This window comes from Haliotis cracherodii, unplaced genomic scaffold, assembly GCF_022045235.1.
Source record: "Haliotis cracherodii isolate W230 unplaced genomic scaffold, xgHalCrac1.p SCAF_14, whole genome shotgun sequence".
NCBI lineage: Eukaryota > Metazoa > Mollusca > Gastropoda > Lepetellida > Haliotidae > Haliotis > Haliotis cracherodii.
The window spans coordinates 7,237,420-7,255,826 of NW_027266269.1; the positions used below are offsets into that span (position 1 = coordinate 7,237,420).

Below are 18,407 nucleotides of genomic sequence, written 5' to 3' on the forward strand. Positions count from 1 at the left end.
CACCGTTACTTTTCCTGGCATCCATAAAAAACTTGCAAAGGTGACTGTTAAGTCTGTGTGGAGGGATGGATTGAAGGGGTCTTGTTTCACCTCTATTTTTCTCTAACCACTTGGCAAGTGTTGTCATGTTTGAATTAGTTTTCTTGGCGGTGTTCTTATTTTCTTGTGCCTTGATGAATTGCTGAATTTCCTCCTGGCTACATGACATCCAGTTGTTGAACTCTTCATCAAACTCATCATCTGAACCATCTAGTCTAACATCTACAAATAAACAACATGAGATTTAATAACAGTTATTCATCGATTTATGTGTGTATATTTTATTGTATATATTTATACTTGTGGTAAGTCATGGTTAGGTACTCGGCAAGCCTCGTTCCTATGGCTAAGTTCTCGGCAAGCCTCGAACCCAACCAAAAAAACAAATTTTTCAGAATTTCCAAAAAAAAATTATATCATAATTTTACCTCTGAATGGAGAACTCTCTCTTGATCTTTTCTTTGACCCATTCCTTTCTTTCGCTCGTGAGTTTCTACCTAAAATAATAGTATGAAATTATTTTTTCACTGCTACCTATAAGAAATCAAAATAGTTAAGAAAAAATATAAATACATATATTACTTTCTTGAGTTTTCAGAGATCAAGGTACTTATAACTTAATACATTCAAGTTTAAATGTGGTAATGTTGTTGTTTTTTTATTAAAGAAATGAGCTTCATAATTTTCCTGAAATTGTATGTTTCAATTATTGAAGTCTTCAAGGTAAAAAAAACCCCAAATAAATATAGGCCCAAATAGATGAATTATATTGATCTGGATAAACTCTACCTGTTGTAAGGGGAGACAACTGCTGTGGTTGCAGTACACCCTGGTCGTGCGCTGTACGGTCCGGCAAAGTATGATCGTTTCCTTCATGAAAATGAAGTATTGCGTTAGATACAAATTATTTGAGTCTTTATTTTCTTGAAATATGAAGTTTATGTCTCTATTATTGTCAAATAACTATGAAATATGCTTTGGACGCTGGGTTACACAAACGATCGATCGGCTCCATATCAACACTTCGTTTATAACGTGACATTGCTTATGTGTTTGATGGTTAATTTTTTAAAATACCAAAAGCAATATGGTAGTTTATTAGTATTTTTACATAAATTAATTAAGTATTTCATTAGCTGTTTTATTATCATTGAAAACGCCCAGTGAAGAATCTACCGGAATGGCTCACCTGGTCCCGTAATATCGAAGCGGTATCTTGCTTCGGTCACCGTCTTCCCATTCTGCGACTTAATCTCGTACATCGGGAAGCCGAAATTCTCAGATACATCTCCGCATATCACACCCCTTCCTCCTCCACAAATTTTCACTTGATCACCAACTTTCGGTGATTGAAACATCGTCACTACGGTGGGGCCTAATGTTTTGACAGCTGAGTATTTCCTGCACCAGACGACCTCGGGAATCCCCGATTCGAAAATAGTGCCGGAATTTATTTTTAGACAGCCAATCAAAACACGATGACACAGCTCTCCACTCTCAGCCAGCCAATCAGATTGCGTAAATAAAAATAAACCACTACGAATAAACCACTGCTGGCGATTGGAGATCAAGCCCTGTTATGGGAGAATTCCTATTCTTTTAATGACATTGTTATATACTTGTTACAACTGCTGCTCAACAAGCCATGCATATATTCAAGTTGATATTTCTGCTATCCAAAGTGTGCAGTGAGGCCGTCTTATTGTTGATAGTCATTTTGGAGCCATAAATGCGAAGTTAACTCAAAGACTATTCACACTCGCATTTTACACATTTAATTCACCCTCGCGTTAATGTTGGGATCGGGACATCCAAGCCTGATGAAATGAATTGCGACAGTACAGCCGTCTGTCAATGTTCTCCTCCTTCTCCCCCTTAACACAACAAACAAAACACAACCAAACACAACAAACAAAACACAACAAACAAAACACAACAAAACACAATGGGATGCTGTACGGTGCAGTGACTGACCGCAGTTTATCTTTCAACACATATCCACATCATCATCATCATCATCCACATCACGAACATCACCAGCATCATGACCATCAACACATCAATTTACATGAATATAAACTCGATGCTTCCAACGTATATAATATACACAGGCATCGACACCTTATTACATATTCTAATGGCTCGTCACCGCATACTCATCAGAGTACCGTATTCGACGTAATAAGCACCCAGGGCGCTCTTAAAATTAGAAATAGGGGGCCCTTATTAGAATATTATTTTGGTGAAAAAAAAGAGTTGAGAGATAAATTTTGTGGTTTATGCTGACAGCCTGAAATGTTTATGTACGACAGATCTATATTTCCATAATTTAATTGCCCATTATTAAGGTGCATATAACACACGAGTGCGTATTATATGCGAATAAATAAGTCTTGTGTACATTGATCAACCGGAAGGGGTGCTAATTGGGATTGTTCACTAGCGAATATATTAGCAAATATCGCCGTTGGCGCTGATTTGAGCGGGGCGCTTATTATGTCGAATATGGTATATTCCAAATCCATACTCACACAACTGGAGTGTTCGAGATTTCAACTATGCATACGACCATCTCACAATGTATTATCATGGCTCGCCAGCACAACTTGTAAAAAAACGTATAACATCCTGATCATCATATGGAGAGCAGCAACTACCACACAAATAAATAATAAACAAGAAAAAAAAGTGAGCATGGCTCACTTATACCCCCGACCCACCTAGTGTGTCAGTAGTTTCAAATTAAATAGCGAGGATAGGGTTAGGGTTTGAAAAATTAATAAAAAAATGGAAAATTAATAAAAAAAATAATTTTCTTTTGCCTGCCCCCCTCCATATGACACAGATTATATGTACTAAGTTTGAGATGAATCCACTGAATAGTTTAAGAGAAATCGCGCGGACAAAGCTTTCTGAGGGACGTTAGGGTTTGAAATATTCATAAAAAAATGGAAAATTAATAAAAACAATTTTTTTCTTTTGACTGCACCCCTCCATATGACACAGATTATATGTACTAAATTGAGATGAATCCACTGAATAGTTTAAGAGAAATAGAGCGGACAAAGTTTTCGGACGGACGTTAGGGTTTGAAAAATTCATAAAAAAATGGAAAATTAATAAAAACAATTTTTTTCTTTTGACTGCACCCCTCCATATGACACAGATTATATGTACTAAGTTTGAGATAAATCCACTGAATAGTTAAAGAGAAATCGCGCAGAAAAAAAAAGTTTTCAGACGGGCGGACGGACGGACGGGCGGACAGACGGGCGGGCGGACGGACGGAACCTTGGTATAACTATATTTTCCAAAAATATGAGTGGAGTGTCTCAATTGGACCACTATAAATAGACTTCATACCAGTCGAAAACAACATGTTCGTAGCAGACGGTGTAAGGCTTCTTCATGCACATCCTTTACCGGCATCTGTGAAAATTTAGTTCTTGTGATTTTTTTGGGGTAGAATGGCATATTATTCATTTGAATTAAGAAAGAAACTGTATTTTCATATTTTAGTTGCAAATTTAGGAAAGTTGGTACTTATGCCATGGTAATTGCATGAAAAAATCTGCAGACATGACCATTCTTAAAATATACGTATCTCAGACAAATAATTTAAGACAACAATTCTCAAGAAATCCAGTATTAATAAAATATAAAAAAAGAAAATATGAAATATAAAATCAGTCTCTTGGAAAATATCATCTATTATTAACAAACTAGCTTTTATCACCATAGTAACAGCATCAACAAACTTGTGATGATATCATTCAAACATAAAGTCAAAAATAAAAAATACAGAGTCTCGATAAAGACGCAAAACACGACTCTTTCATCAAGACAGTATTTGAACGACCCCTTGTGATCATGTACATCAGACAAAAATTCAAAATAGAATTCTTTTAAGAAAACAAAACCTTGTTAGCACTGCAACAGCATGTGTCATGACCTACGTGATCACATATGTCAAACAAACATAATGTCGTACGACTAATCACATTGTCAATAATTACGTACAAGGATGTTCATCAGTGTCAAAGCTGATGAGAGCGTCGGCTACTTACATCAGGTAATAGACAATGTTATCAATACTTAATTGTCTGCGTTCGGTCTTTTAGAAATAAGTATCTGTAAATGGCACCCTGTCCGACAGCAGGCCTTCTAGAACACTCGGAGAGACAATGGCGCCAATATCGGTTTTCGTCCAGGATTGATTAATCTTTACTGATCAAACACACAATGTCAGCCGATGTTAACAGACATTTGTTGAGACGTGAAGGTTAAGCTTTTATATCAAAATACTGTTGTCCGGAAGTACATTATTCTGAGCTGTATTCTCGTAAGCAACAGCAGCTTTTTTCTTCATAGTGCTCAGAAATCCACATGCAGCCTGTTTCCTTTGTGGCGGGGTATAAGAGAATTATTCTCCTGCTCAGAAATATATTTTTTCCCAGAAAATGTTTTAAAATGATTGACATTTAAAAACGCAAAAAGGAAATTTGACTTTTTTATTCTCAATCTACTGATTCAATATTCACTCCAAGACAACAAAGTTCAAATTTAAGATTTTAGATAGCGAAACACGAACATAAACTAATGATGGAACAACAGATCCAAGGATTGCTGCGATGCATGGGCGATACATCATTGACATGGTGAAATATTATCAAATATTTAATATTTAATAAATAATTAATATTAAAACTTGAAAGTGTTTGTGTAAACAACATACCAATACCAGTCGGCCCCGTTATTATCAATGCTCATTTCCTTGTGTACCGTGTTGCTTTTTAAACAATAGGAGTGAGTGAGTGAATGAGTATGGTTTTACGCCGCTTTTAACAATATTCCAGCAATATCACGGCGAGGGACACCAGAAATGGGCTTCACACATTGTACCCATGTCGGGAATCGAACCCAGGTCTTCGGCGTGACGAGCAATCGCTTTAACCACTAGGCTACCCGACCGCCCCTTAAACAATAGGAAGCAATCACAGTGTTCACCGTTCGTCACATCACAGGAAACAGTTGATCACATGTTTTCGCAAATGGTGAACGGAATAACTCGCCATTTCAGTTGTTTATTTGCCTCTTTCAATAAAGGTAGATACTTGTTCACTATCAATTTATGAACTTTGCAAAATGTACGCAATAGCTTTTGGCGATTATCTGTGGATTATATATTATATCTGTGGATTATATTGTTATATGTAAAGATCGTGGAATTTATGAAGAACGATAAAACATTCAATTGAAAACTTATGGTCAGAAATAGTAACATAAAACATTTTAATAATGACAACATAGGGGCACAATAATAACTTTATTGATCATTTATAACAATAATGGCTCTAGTCGTGGCAACTTCCAAACTTTCGGGAAGTTGTAATCTATCGGACCGTCATTCAGGCGATGTTTCTGACAGATCACGATCTGAAAAATACTATCATGAAAGTGTATCCCGTGGATAAGCCGACCCCTTTCTACAGAATGTTTTTTCTGGTCTTCAAAATTTGGTTTATTGCGAACATATACAGTAGATAATCCTGATACTGCATGGTATTATTGATAATCTATGCAACAAATATGAAAACAGATACCAATTGACTGCATAATCGGTTTTTATTCTCCTTGAAGAACACTATGCTTGACGCCACTTTTCCAGAGATTCCAAACTTAGTGCCCCTGACAGGCACTCAACTCAATAATATGAAGGTGAGGCGAGGTGAGGTGAGGTGGGGTGAGCCGAGGTGAGGTGGGGTGATGTGAGGTGAGGTGGGGTGAGCCAAGGTGAGGTGGGGTGAGCCAAGGTGAGGTGGGGTGAGGTGAGGTGAGCCAAGGTGAGGTGGGGTGAGCCGAGGTGAGGTGGGGTGATGTGAGGTGAGGTGGGGTGAGCCAAGGTGAGGTGGGGTGAGCCAAGGTGAGGTGGGGTGAGGTGAGGTGAGCCAAGGTGAGGTGGGGTGAGCCGAGGTGAGGTGGGGTGAGGTGGGGTGAGCCAAGGTGAGGTGGGGTGAGGTGAGGTGAGCCAAGGTGAGGTGAGGTGAGGTGGGGTGAGCCAAGGTGAGGTGGGGTGAGGTGGGGTGAGCCAAGGTGAGGTGGGGTGAGGTTAGGTGAGCCAAGGTGAGGTGAGGTGAGGTGGGGTGAGCCAAGGTGAGGTGGGGTGAGCCAAGGTGAGGTGGGGTGAGCCGAGGTGAGGTGGGGTGAGGTGGGGTGAGCCAAGGTGAGGTGGGGTGAGGTGAGGTGAGGTGGGGTGAGCCGAGGTGAGGTGGGGTGGGGTGAGGTGGTGTGAGGTGAGGTGAGGTGAGGTGAGGTGAGGTGAGGTGAGGCAGAGCTCTAGATAAGCTTTTGGTGTTGTGGGTATTTTACCCATGCATTTTAAAATCATTGGGTATCAGTAATTCTATCTGGGTATTCAAATTTCTGTAACCCACTAGCTTTTACACATGTGGGTGTTTAAGTTAAATATTTAAAAACACTATTCATCTAGTCCCTGCAAACTGGTGTCGCGTCGGTTTGAGAGCTTTAAAGGACTAAAAAAACCACTTCCACAAGAAAGTGTGATGGCAAATGATCATGATGTAACTGTCATCGTGGAGTTTGGCAAGGTTGACGGAATGCCCGTTTATAATTTCAAAATAAGTTGCTGATTTGCTAATCGAATACGCAGGGTTACTTCACAATATTTTGATGATACGCACAAGTTTTATTTTTGTAGTGTATCTGTAATGTTCATTGCGTATTTGATACACTTGGATTTTATTTTACTGCATATTTCCGCATTTCTGATGCATATTTTACGGAGATACACAGCTTATCTGGAGCTCTGGTGAGATGAAATGAGGTTTAACGTGTCACAGCTTCCAGTGATCAAGCCATAAACTTTCAGAACAGCCAACCCTCAGAATTGCCCCTCAAAATCTCCAACCCTCAAAATGTCACAGCTTCTTGTTATCTAGCTACAAACTTGCCCCTCAAAATCTCCAACCCTCAAAATGTCACAGCTTCTGGTGATCTAGCTACAAACTTGCCCCTCAAAATTTCCAACCCTCAGAATGTCACAGCTTCTGGCGATCTAGCCACAAACCTGCCCCTCAAAATCTCCAACCCTCAAAATGTCACAGCTTCTGGTGATCTAGCCACAAACCTGCCCCTCAAAATCTCCAACCCTCAAAATGTCACAGCTTCTGGCGATCTAGCCACAAACCTGCCCCTCAAAATCTCCAACCCTCAAAATGTCACAGCTTCTGGCGATCTAGCCACAAACCTGCCCCTCAAAATCTCCAACCCTCAGAATGTCACAGCTTCTAGTGATCCAGCTATAAACTCAAGAAACAGCCAATCCTAATGTCACAGCTTCTGGTGATCTAGCTACAAACTTGCCCCTCAAAATCTCCAACCCTCAAAATGTCACAGCTTCTGGTGATCTAGTTACAAACTTGCCCCTCAAAATCTCCAACCCTCAAAATGTCACAGCTTCCAGTGATCTAGTTACAAACTTGCCCCTCAAAATCTCCAACCCTCAAAATGTCACAGCTTCTGGCGATCTAGCCACAAACCTGCCCCTCAAAATCTCCAACCCTCAGAATGTCACAGCTTCTAGTGATCTAGTTACAAACTTGCCCCTCAAAATCTCCAACCCTCAAAATGTCACAGCTTCTGGTGATCTAGCCACAAACCTGCCCCTCAAAATCTCCAACCCTCAAAATGTCACAGCTTCTGGCGATCTAGCCACAAACCTGCCCCTCAAAATCTCCAACCCTCAAAATGTCACAGCTTCTAGTGATCTAGCTATAAACTCAAGAAACAGCGAACCCTAATGTCACAGCTTCCGGCGATCTAGCCACAAACTTGCCTCTCAAAATCTCCAACCCCTAGAATGTCACGCACAAATGTGATTATTCACAACAAACGAAGCATATTTGGTTTAAATAGACCCGTTGAGAGCTTCAATCTGTCCCTTGATCCCCTGCTATCCCACACAGACAAGTAATCCTCACATACCGAAAGCCGTGGAAGGATTTACCATAATGAAGCAAGGAAATGAACACCTGTTTTTAGACATTGTCTGTCCACAGTTAATTTCCAGAAGCGGTGATTCAGAAAATTGAGATTCTGTGCTCCCATCCGACGTATTTCTCTGATGTATTGACACAAACTTGGGTCATGTTTGATGGGCGATAGGTGACATGATCAAAATATTGTTCTTGGTCATCGCATCACAAAAGAATAAAAACATAGGCACTGTAGCTCACCTGGACATGTACTCAACAAAGACAGCCACTTAAAAGTTACTGTCACAACTGATATCCTAACGTTTTCAGCCTGATAACTTGGAACTAGTTGATGAAAATAAACATCAATTTCAACAATGCTTTATAATTTGCCAAACAAACAGCATTTTTATCAATTTCCTTATTTAAAGCGTTATAAATCAACAAAATAATAAATATATATTTTGTTGACTTTGGAAATTTAGTATAGGTTAGACCAGGAGGAACTAATATTTAATCGTTTAACTGACCATTTCAATGATTAAACATCTGAATCTCTAATGTTTGTTTGTTGTTTAATGCCGCACTCAGCAGTATTCCAGCTATATGACAGTTGTCTGTAAATATACAAGTCTGGACCAGACAATCCAGTGGTTGATATCATGAGCATCAATCTAAGCAATTTGGATCTATCATTGGTATACCTATTTAAACCAAGGCTTACATTCATTCAAAGAAGCCTAGCACCTAAAATGTTTAAACAACATTGTCTGATTACCGTATTTAAAAAGATATTCGAGAACAGTGTGAGTCACTCGTGTGTGAAGCACATGAAATGTGTTTCCTAGGCCCTTAGCACATGTTCCTTTTTCGTGACTGGTTATTCATGCACGTCCCATGGCAATTACACAATTCATAGTGGACCAACTCGACCACATTTATCAATCACATAAATATAAATATTATTTGCGAAGTTTGAGGTGTCTGTTTTGAGCAATCACAGCCCTGGTCAAGAAATGAGTGAATGAGTCTGTTTTTTCGCCGCTTTTAGCAATATTTAGCACAACAGGGGACACCAAAATTGGGCTTCACATATTGCAACCATGTGGGGAATCGAACCCAAGCCAACAGCATGACAGGCAAACGCTTTAACCACTAGGCTACCCCACCGCCCAGATCAAGAAAGGAGTAATTCTAACAAAAGGTTACCAAAAGACACGTACGTTTAATGTACACAATAACATACCGACTAAATCACAATTATACCCCTTCATAAATGGAATAACTATTTGTCTTGCGATCAACAAATATGTCATTGGGAATTCTCCAAGATTTCTTCAATGACAGCCTTCGGTGTGGACTTCACTGATTCGAATCCTGCTGTGACACGGTTTTCATGAATTGCATATCCCAGAGGTGAGGTGAGGTGAGGTGAGGTGAAATGGGGTTTAACGCGACGTCCAAGATTATTGCACTTATATAGCGACATGCATGCACGTGTGTGTGTGTGTGTGTGTGTGTGTGTGTGTGTGGCTGCTTGTTCTAGTCCGGACTGATGCCAATTTATAGTGCTAGCACACTGAGATATCATGCCGCAGTTTAACATGAATACCCCACTCAGACACAGTATACTGACTCCGAGCCGACCAGTCCTTGTTTTAGCCCCTTAATGCCGAGCACCAGACAGGGTAACAACAAGTACCATCTTTTAACGTCTTTTTGTATGACGTGACTGGTGATCGAACCCCGGACCTTCTGCTTTCCAGGCGGACGCTCTACCGCTAGACCACGGAGGCGGTCCGCATATCCCAGAAGCAAGGGAGCTAACTGACTGTAAAAATCCAGAATCCACCCTTGTTGAACTAGGCTGGTATTTCTAGACTTGATCACAGCTCAAAGAGTGGATATTATGAGTTATGTCCCTTCAATGTCCCTCCTACTGACCAATCAGATTCCACCTCTCATATCACTTGCATTTGCTTCAAACAAAATGGCGGCACCCAGTCAAGACAATCTGATCGATGATCAAAATCTATACTGTTATAAAACGTGTCTTACATCAAAGTGCATCAAACTAGGTGAGCACCTTGATTAAACACATGAAAAGATTTGGAAAATATCTGAAAATACAAGTGAAATGGTACACATGCTTTGCAAATCCTGTAATTGACCAAAATCTGCACAGCAGCTTACGAACCAGAATCGATGTCGTTACGCGATTTGGATTGGACTATGCATAGACCTGCTAATCCAAACAATATTATTCCATAATTCAAAACTAGTTCGGCAAGGGTGGAAACTTGACTTTTACAGTCAGTTAACACCCTTGCCTCAGGAAGATGTGAAATTGTTGCATCATCAAGATAAATTTTTAAAAAAAGAAAAAAGTTCTATCATTGCTAAGTGGTGTCTAACCAACAATTCAGTGAGTGAGTGAGTTTGGTTTTACACCGCTTTGAGCAATAATCCAGCAATATCATGGCGGGGGACACCAGAAATGGGCTTCACACATTGTACCCATGTCGGGAATCGAACCTGGGTCTTCGGCGTGACGAGCAAACGCTTTAACCACTAGGGTACCCGACCGCCCCTTAACAATTAAGTAAGTTAATATAAAGTCAAAGACGAATGAGTCATGGTCTAAGCTCATTCATCCCTGACAAAATGATATTTGTTACTACTTTTCTTTCTGCCAATTCCTTGAAACACTGCAAAGATCCATAATTGTTTTAGCCTTTGCAAAAACCATGTGAGAATAGCAGAAAAACATATTTGGCTAATTCCCACCAAAGAAACAGACAGTCTTGAAGTCTGCAAGTCAGCATAGGCAATAATTGTCATAAATATACCACTTCCCCGACAACATTCAACTGATGCCACTTCAGAAGGTGAGGAGCCTGAGCGTAATGTCACCTACTTTCAAAAGATTTCTGAAAAAAACTGCCGGTGTCTGATCATATGTCATCGGCCAAGGCTTTTAATCATAGCGTCTTGGGCTTAACGAGAGGCCAATCTCGGAGTCAGACAAACAGCGGGGCAAGATCATTGCAATATGTTCACTTGAGGTCCCCGTGATATCCTGTAAGTTAGTTGTGGTCAGCTAGTGGTGTGGAATACGCTATGTGATTGCCAATTGACCACCTTTGAATCTCACAGATTGACAGGGTTGCATAGTATTGGGGGCCGTGTCATGAGTTTTAGGGAGTATTTATCCAGTACCAAATGAGTGGTTTAATGAACCATCCGTCTACTTATTTATTATTGATGAAGTTTCTTTCAATCCCCAATGACGACTGACCAATTTGACTCCTTGTATTTAAGATTCACCAGACTGATTTTTTTACCTGATTTCGAAAACAAATATGAAAAATGTGGATTTTTCTTGACATTCATGAGTCCACTGACATATTTGACCAATTGCCTTTTATAATAATAATAATAATAAGAAGAAGAAGAAGAAGAAGAAGAAGAAGAAGAAGAAGAAGAAGAAGAATTTCAGAGTATTGACACCCTCACACGAGGAATCATGTCCGACAATAGATCCCACCCCCCTCGCTCTTCCCTCAATCGCTTATTTTTACCAATTATGATGGAGGACGGGGTTTGATTAATGTGGACGCTCTTCATGATAGAATTGAATTGTGCACTTTTGCTCACATTTATTTGTCTGATGATCCTCTTATGAAGCATGGCAAGACTTGTGATGAAAACAAGGCATTCCACAGTTTTCTAAAACGAGCCAAGGGTGTGGGACATAATCTCAATGTCCGTGTTGACTTTGTTGATGGTTCTGACTGCTGGACGGTACAGAAATGAGTGTCAACCAAGTGAAGTGCCATATCAAAATCGGCCCAGACTCAGGAGAGCAAGGAAAGGCTATCTAAACGACCACTGCATCGAGTTTATGTGCAGTATGTTGAGAAGATCAGCAACCCTGCAGAGTCCTTCACTTGGATGAAGTCGGCTGGCCTGAAAAGTGAAACAGAAGGCTTTCTGTTCGCTGCTCAGGACAAGTCACTTCCCACTCAAAACCATCAATGTATGATTTTGCATCAAAATGTAAATATGAACTGAGATTATGTAATGAATTTAATGAGACAGTCCAACACATTGTCAGTGGATGCCCATTTTTCGCACAAACACAATATCTTAAGCGACATGGAATGGTTCGATCATTTTCGGTTGTGTCGAACCTCTGATAATGCAAAATATTTACGTAGGTCTTTCAACTTCGACACACGGGCAGTCGGGTAGCGAAGTGGTTAAAGCGTTCGCTCGTCACGCTAAAGATCCAGGTTTGATTCCCGACATGGGTACAATGTGTGAAGTCCCGCCGTGATATTGCTGGAGTATTGCTAAAAGCGGCGTTAAAGCATACACGCTTACTAACTCACTCAACTTCGACACAACAGTGTTAAACTATGCTATCATTGGGTACAACTTAAAATGAATTAAAACACAGGCCACTGCTGCATGATATTGGTGTACTGGAACTTGTTGATTTATTTCAGTTGAAGACTTTTAACATGCACACTCTTCTGTCTCTTCTATTTATTTTCAGAATTTCTCTGACTCCCCTGTTGTAGGTAGGGACCCCATATTTTAACCTGGCAGCCCCACAATTAACGGCTTGACCCTACTCCCTCCCAAAAACATTATTGATGGTAATCCCTTCAATTCCCATTTAAGTCTCAAATTTCTTTAAGACAGAGTACTAAAAATCTACCCAGTGGGATTCCGGTTGGTTTGTTTGTTGGTTGGTTGGTTTGTTCTTTTCCACCGTAATATTCCAGCTATATGACGGCAGTCTGTAAATGGCACGGACTATGAATTACAATGTACTATCCCCAACTATCTGATCCAAATTCTTGACTGGTGATTGTGTCGTGCAATAAAATGTCGAGGGTTGGTTGGTTGGTTTGTTGTTTAATGCCGCACTCAGCAATATTCCAGCTATATGACGGCGGTCTGGAAATAATCAAGTCTGAACCAGACAATCCAGTGATTGATATCATGAGCATCGATCCACGCAATTTGGGTCGACGACATGCATCAACCAAGTCAGCGAGTCTGACCACCCGATCCCGTTAGTCGCCTTTTACGACAAGCATAGTCACCTTTTACGGCAAGCATGATTGCTGAAGACCTATTCTATCCTGGACCTTCACAAGTGTGGGATTCCGGGTTGGAATTGGTCCCCAGCAATCTTAAGGTGGCCTCATGAATCAGATGGTCAGGCTCTGTGACTTGTTTGACAGCGAGTCAAGACCCATTTATTCAGCAACCACATGCTTGCCACAAAAGGTGACTATGCTTGTCGAAAGAGGCGACTAACAGGATTGGGTGGTTAGGCTTGCTGACTTGGCTGAAGCATGTTATCGTATCCCAATTGCGTGGATCGATGCTCATGATGTCAATCACTGGATTGTCTGGTCCAGAATCAATTATTTACAGACTGCCGTCATATAGCTCGAATAGCAGCGTTAAACAACAAATAGACAAACAAAAATTATAAATATGAATCGTAAATTTAAACAGAAACACTACAATTATCTTACATTAAAACTTAAGAGTAGCACAAAGGACACTTTACAGAACAGGGACTTGTCTTCCATTGCTACCAAACAAAACAGCGTCCCTTATTTGACTCGATGACTGTTGAGACGGTCCCTGATCAAGTCGGCACTGAGAGTCTGGCTGACAATGTGCTTGATCCTCTTTCATCACTGCATCTACATACAACATTTGTATTAGACAGGCCTTCCTGCTGCTGCCGCACAACCGCACAACCTCAAACAATATCTCAACGAGAGAAAAAAAAAAGGTACATTCATTTTTTTCACCATGATCTTCTCCAGAAATACATTTCAAAAGGCCTGTCGCTGATGAGTTTTTGTGAAGAGATCAATGAAAGAGTTTAGGCCTTGAGTCACAAAGAGACACAAAGGGTCCAGCAGAGGAAACACTATGACACATCTATTGTTAGGTGGATCTGGCATCAGATAATAAATTCAGAAAAAATAATTTCGGATATATATGCCCTGATACAGTTCACGAACCCGTGAAGATCCGGGGTAGAAGAAGTCTTCAGCAACCCATGCTTGCCTTGAAAGACAACGATGCTTGTCATAAGAGGAAACTAACGGGATCGGGTGGTCAGGCTCGCTGAATTGGCTGATGCATGTCATCGTATCCCAGCTATATGACGGCGGTCTGTAAATAATCCAGTCTGGACCAGACAACCCAGTGATTGATATCATGAGCATCGATCCACGCAATTGGGGTCGACGACATGCATCAACCAAGTCAGTGAGTCTGACCACCCGATCCCGTTAGTCGCCTCTTACAACAAGCATAGTCGTCTTTTACGGCAAACATGGGTTGCTGAAGACCTATTCTACCCCGGATCATCAAGGGTCAAATATCCAGGGAAGAGTAGGAATATGGTCAATGCTGTGAACACGAACATGTTATGTTCAGTCAGCACAAAAATCACTGAATATATTTGTGAATTTTTACTTTATTAAGGTCAACTTCAGAAAATGGTAATAACTGAGAACATGAAACTTTATCAAATTTAACAGCACAAGTCGAGTACAAAATTATATATACTTGCCTGCAGGACAAGTTACGTTTGTGATTCTTTTCCAGCACTGCAATATCATTATCAGTCACTGGATTGTCTGGTCCAGATTTGATTACTGTAAATCGTGAAATTAATGCGCCTCCAAAAGAATGCGACCACTGGACCCTAGCCAAAAATGTTACTTAATATGAATGCAACACTCCATCTTCTCAAGCATCAGTGGATTTTTATCTAAAGATGTCCTCAGTCAGGTTTAGAATCCTCATCTTAATCCAACCTTACATTAATCCAATCACACACCAAATAGCACCGCTTATTAGCGCTGAGTACTTCTGCTAAAACAATACATGCGTGCTGGCTCGTGTCGGCCTTTGACGCAGTCGCAAATAACAAAGACACCGTGTTGCGTGGGTGGCGTCTGTCTGGACTTGCAGGTGTGATCAGTGATGGCATACCGTAAGTGAGTAGAACTCTTGTCTTGACCCCAGCAGTGACAATTCACAGGACGTAATTAGTCTTTGAATGACATTGTTTATATACTTTATATACAAGTACTGCTCAATAAACAGTGGTGTGGAATACATCAGGGTATGTCTAAGTTGGTATTTTTGCTATCCAAAATGTCTTATTGTTGATATAAATGCGATGTTTAAAATGCGAGCAAAGACCACTCGCATTTTTCGCATTTAATTTACGCTCGCGTTAATTTCAAGATTTACAGTGTTTACAGAACGCCATCATATAGCTGGAAAAGTGACGAGTGCGGCACTAAAAACAAACAATCTTCAAGTGGGCAAGTGTTCTGAAGCCCCAGGTGCTGAGATCGTATCCCGCTAGTGACCAGGTCTTTATTCAGCCTATGGACCGACAATGTTTACAGGTCTTTACAGTGTTGTCACTACCCCTAGTGTACAGTACATTCACCGTGCACACTCAAAAGAACCCACTCGTCCGATGGTAGATGACCAGATGGTAGAAACACCAATACGTACATACACCCGAAACACAAGTGTCAAAATTTGTGGTATCACCCTCAGCAAGTGACTTTGTTCAAATGAGATGGTCGGGTAGCCTAGTGGTTAAAGCGTTGGTTCATCATGCCGAAGATCCAGTTCGATTCCCGACATGGGTACAATGTGTGAAGCCCATTTCTGGTGTCCCCCGCCATGATGTTGCTGGAATATTGCTAAAGGCGGCGTAAAATCAAACTCACTCACACTCACTCACACTCACTTAGTTCAAATGTGCCTCTGTATACACAGCAGGGAATGGGTACCCGATATGTGAGGTGGATATGAAAATCCTTCAGTGCCCGTAGGCAGCTTGGGTTGTATACTCCCCAGGGAGTTGAGAATAATACCTAAAACAATCCTGTCAAATGACAGATTAACTATGGCAATGTGAAAGAAGTGGGAGGTCCTTAAGTGAGTGAGTATGGCTTTACGCCGCTTTTAGCAATATTCCAGCAATATCACGGCGGGGGACACCAGAAATGGGCTTCATACATTGTACCCATGTCGGGAATCGAACCCGGGTCTTCGGTGTGACGAGCGAACGCTTTAACCACTAGGCTACCCGACCGCCCCTGGGAGGTCCTTAACTTTTTTTTAGCAGCATACATTGGTTAAATTGGCAGCTGACCATTTTTATCACAATTTTAGTGAATATGTTTTTTGCATACAGAAGGACAACTCAATTTTTCATTTCTATGCTAAGAAAAAATTCACATTTGGAAAAGACTAATTGCTTTACATCAATAGCTTTTAAAATCTCCATCAGGAACCAAGAACTTACCGTATTCAACGTAATATGCGCCCAGGGTGCTCTCAAATATTATTATTATTATTTTGGTGGAAAAAACAGAGTTGAAAGATAAATTTCGTGGTTTATGCTGACAGCCTGAAATCTTCATATAAGACATATATATTTTTCCAGAATTTAATTGCCTAATAATTAAGAGTGCATATAACACACGAGTGTGTATTATACGCGAATAAATAAGTCTTGTGTACATTGATCAATGTAATTTCAACATTGAAAAGGGGTGCTCAATGGGATTGTTCACTAGCCAATATATTAGCAAATATCACCGTGGGTGCTTTTTAGAGTGGGGCGCTTATTACGCCGAATACGGTATGTTAACCATTACATTAGCGCTCTAATACAAGGGATGTTGAACCCTCAATTGTGATGACATCACTGAAATGGCTGCTGAGGCAGACATATTGGAAATATATTTGCACAAACTTGAATGCAACGGCTGCTTCCATTTATTACCAATGACTTCCTTCTGAAGAATCAATAAGTCAATATATCTGGATAATATGCTGAGATGAGATACAATGCCTTTCTGACTCTGTAGAAACTTGATGAAAATCGAACACAAGGATTTCAAATCACATCTTCTGTCTGCAGTCTTTTTATTGGATACAAGCAGAGACCTCTGACATACATAAAACATCTATTATTCAAAGAACTATTAGGAACCCAAAACAGAATTAGTGAATACTTTCAATTCTTCTTCAAAAGGGGGATTTAACAAAGGTTGCCATTTTATTATTGATGTTGTTGCCATGGAGATCTGTAAACACAAATTCACACAAGATACGGTTTCAATAATCCTATTTCTGCAATCAAATTAAACTCACAAACCAAGGTACAAAGGCAAAGAAAATATTATCAGGAATTATTTCATTCCACTTGGACAAACAAACAATTATCACGGATATTATGATTCAATTAGTTGTCTCTATTATATAGTTGACACTTTGTGCTTCAGAAATGACAAGAAAGAATCCATCACAAGATCACAATGACTGTGAGGTACCGTCGTCAATACATCGCAGGTTTTGTATACACTATAATATAGTTCTCGGTTCACACTCGGTGCAACAGAAATTACATCAAAGAGTCCATCACAAGATAGAGTCTTTGGGTCTGGGAAACAAAATTATGCACATCTGTGAGCTATAAACAACCTCATTATATTAGCTGACTAAACACGCACAGATGCACTATTACTCTGCAGTGTTTGTTTGTTTGTTTAAAGCTGCACTCAGCAATATTCCAGCTATATGACGGCGGTCTGTAAATAATCAAGTCTCAACCAGACAATCCAGTGATTGACATCATGAGCACCGATCCATAGAATTGGGATCGATGACATATATCAACCAAGTCAGCGAGCCTGACCACATGATACCGTTTGTCGCCTCTTACGACAAGCATAGTCACCTTTTACGGCAAGCATGGGTTGTTGAAGACCTATTCTACCCCGGATCTTCAAGGGTCTAGAGCAAGGTTTCATGCTGTTGGGGTACGAATCAACCAGGTCAGCGAGTCTGACCACCCTATCCATTTAGTTGCCTCCTACCACCAGCAAAGGTAGTTAGGGACCTATTAGAAATCTCCACAAGGTTGTAAAATTAAAATAATGATGTCTCTATGTTATGCAGTCTAACACGGGGCAGACCAACAGAGAACAGTTTGACACAATATACCGTATTTGACGTAATAAATTTATAAACAGGGCGCTCTCATTAGAATATAAGTTTGTTGAAAAAATACACAGAATTAAATGATCGTAAATTTTGTGGTTTATGCTGACAGCCTGAAATGATACAAAAGAAAAGTCTGTGCGTATTATACATGACAGATATATTTTCCTGAATTTAATTGCCCATAATTAAGGATGCATATAACACACGAAGGTGAGGTAAGCTGAAGTGAGGTGAGGTGAGGTGAGGTAAGCTGAGGTGAGGTGAGGTGTGGTGAGGTGTGGTGTGGTG

General features: G+C 40.3%; 1 protein-coding gene across 1 annotated transcript in view; it reads right to left on the bottom strand.

Annotated features, from left to right (window-relative positions):
- The window catches only part of LOC139460991 (NAD(P)H-hydrate epimerase-like), a 276,986-nt gene that overhangs the window by 243,530 nt on the left and 15,049 nt on the right, over positions 1 to 18,407 (bottom strand). The window lies entirely within an intron of this gene.